Genomic DNA, 2,678 nt, shown 5'->3' on the forward strand with positions numbered 1-2,678 from the left:
GGATACGTTCATTACCATCTAGACTTTTCCCGGATTCACGACCTCTCCCCGGCCAGATCCAAAGCCATCCGATTTGAACTTCCACCACCATAATGTTCATATTGTGTTGTTTCTCCAATCTCTTCCTTTGTTTCGATTACCGTTCTTCAGAGAGACATCTCTACCGACTAAGAAAACAAAGCTACATGCTTCACCGTCTTCTTTCAATCTGCCAAACAAACTGAATCCAAAGCTACCTGCTTTGATCGATCCTTCTCACCCGCTTTTGACGCACCTACGTCGGTATCCCCTTATCATGAACAAACTGATCAAGAACTATGCAATCCCTTTGACTTTTCTGCCTTCTGATTTCAATCGATCAACGTCCTATTATCTCTTTTCACCACCCCGACTTCTTTAATCAAGCATGTTCCGAGAGCACTCTTCCACCGATCAACACGACAAGGTCATAACCACCTTTACCGTCTTACGTCGCCTGCAAAACGAACCGAATCAAAGCCACCCGCTTTGACGTATTCTCATCCGTTTATTCCGCGCCTCCGGTTAGTCTCTATACATTAGAACAACCCCGATCAAGAGAAACTGGGGCTGTTGTTGAGATGCTTCAACTCGCGCTAAAAACAATCCACACCTCCTTAAACAGAACCCGGTTCCTGCTGCGTCTGCCCCGCAGCAAAAGGCTACACTTTTCTTAAAACCGACTCTCAAATTGGCTGCCCTACGTCTTCACGAGCCCTAGGCTCTGATACCAAGTGTAGGTATACCACCTGATATTACCTTGGTGCCCACGGTATGAAGTGAACAAAGAAGAAGAAAATAACAAGAACAAGGAATTACTTTGTGAACTTTATTGCTGAAAAAAAATAGTTAACTTAAACATCCTCAACATTAACCTTATTTATACTAATAAAACTAGAATCCTACTCTAATACTAAAACTAGAAAAAACAACCTTCTAGAATCAAAGTTATCCTAACATAATAAAACTTTGTTTATTATCTAATCGATTAATCCAACAAAGTTGTTAATGGAGAGGGGGCCCTGTTATGGGTGATCAATTCTGAAGGGGTTGAGTCCTTCTCTCTTAAAGTGACCTTCTTTCTTGTTCTTTTTTGCAAGAGTGGCTTCACAACCTTCAAAGATCCAAACTTTAAGTTCCGGTGAACCTGGAATCTTTTATCAAAAGTGTAGACAAATAACAAACCTTCCAGCCATCTAAATAGATCAGAAATCCAACCTCGTATAAGATCTTTATAGGCTCGTCAACTACAAGAGTTTTAGAGAGAGAGAGAGAGAGAGAGAGAGAGAGAGAGACTACCTTGATTCTATCAGATTCAGATTCTGGGTTTTGGTGATGTATGGGTCCGATTTCATAGTTTTCTCTACATAAATCTTGTTGCTTTGATTCAATATTTATTTTTGCTGAACAGATTAGCTTGTCGTGATCCATATTTGATCGTTCCAAAGTAATTGATTCTTTCCTTCAGATGTGTGCTCGGGGTGGACGACACACAAACACACACTCACACTTGATATCGCCAGATCTGATGTCGAACCCAGTTAAATTTTGTCGATGGAATCGCATAATCAAGTGCAATCCTTAGTTTAGTTCTGATGCCTGGTGTGTTTGCATGTTCAATTAACAGAAAGAAATATAGACGGTTCAATTTGTTATCATGTGAAATGGGTTGAAACATGGGGGGTGGGGGGGTGGGGGTGGGGGTGGGGGGGGGGGTTGTTCTAATGAAGATGAAGAAATATGGGTTTTATATTCCATGGATACAATTATCCAAAGCACAAACATTAAATCAGAAAATAAAATCTTCAATTGTTGATGCGATAGTCCATGGAATTTGGTTTACTGATATATAATGAAGAAGAATTGTTGATGCGATAGTCCATGGAATTTGGTTTACTGATATATAATGAAGAAGATGAGGTTGAAGACTTTTCACTGGATAAATGGCAGCTTTTATCCATCGGAGAGAGAGAGAAATATATATATAGAGAGAGCCTTTATGTATTAAACAATCATATTTCCTTTTATCTTTCTTTTAATACAAAAAACTTCATAAATGTTCACTGTCTTGTGAAATGATGGAAATGTCCTTCCATTAACGGTCAAATAATGACGGCGTCAGCTAAAAAGACCATTTGCTAAAAGTTTTGAAACCATAGAGACTATTTGTGATGTTTTTTGAACTTAGGGATTATACTTTAGATTTTATGAAACCATCATTTATGAAGTTTTGTCTTTTACAAATGAAATAACACACCTACCATAACTTGTTTATTTATTTATTTTTATAGATGATGAGATTTTATAGATCATTTCGTAATTAAATTGTTTAAGAAATTAGAACCGCTAGAGGTAAGTCGTCTTTATATGGTTTATTTATTTACACTATCTTGAAGACTAAAGTAATGTTATTGAGTTATAATGTTAAATAACATATAGAGCAAATTACACGAATTGTCCCTATGGTTTTGAGTAATTTGCTCGTTTGGTCCCTAATTTATTTTTTAACTCAGAAGGTCTTTACTGTTTGTCTTTGTTACACGTCTGGTCCTTACTGTTTGTTTTTGTTACGCTCTTGGTCCCTGTCTTACCTAAAAAGACTATTATTTAAAGAAAAGAAAATTGTGGGGCAGGTAAGGTAAGGTGAGGGGTGGGGTTGG

General features: G+C 37.7%; 1 long non-coding RNA gene across 1 annotated transcript; it reads right to left on the reverse strand.

The window, feature by feature from the left end:
- Positions 1-824: 824 nt before the first annotated feature.
- LOC145136150 (uncharacterized) lies at positions 825-1,702 on the reverse strand. Its single transcript, XR_013720258.1, has 2 exons — positions 1,318-1,702; positions 825-1,214 (listed from the first exon to the last, which is right to left on the reverse strand). It is a non-coding gene; the product is annotated as an uncharacterized LOC145136150 (long non-coding RNA).
- Positions 1,703-2,678: the final 976 nt, after the last annotated feature.

This window comes from Lactuca virosa, chromosome 9, assembly GCF_052849685.1.
Source record: "Lactuca virosa cultivar CGN04683 chromosome 9, Lactuca_virosa_CGN04683_v6, whole genome shotgun sequence".
NCBI classification, from domain to species: domain Eukaryota; kingdom Viridiplantae; phylum Streptophyta; class Magnoliopsida; order Asterales; family Asteraceae; genus Lactuca; species Lactuca virosa.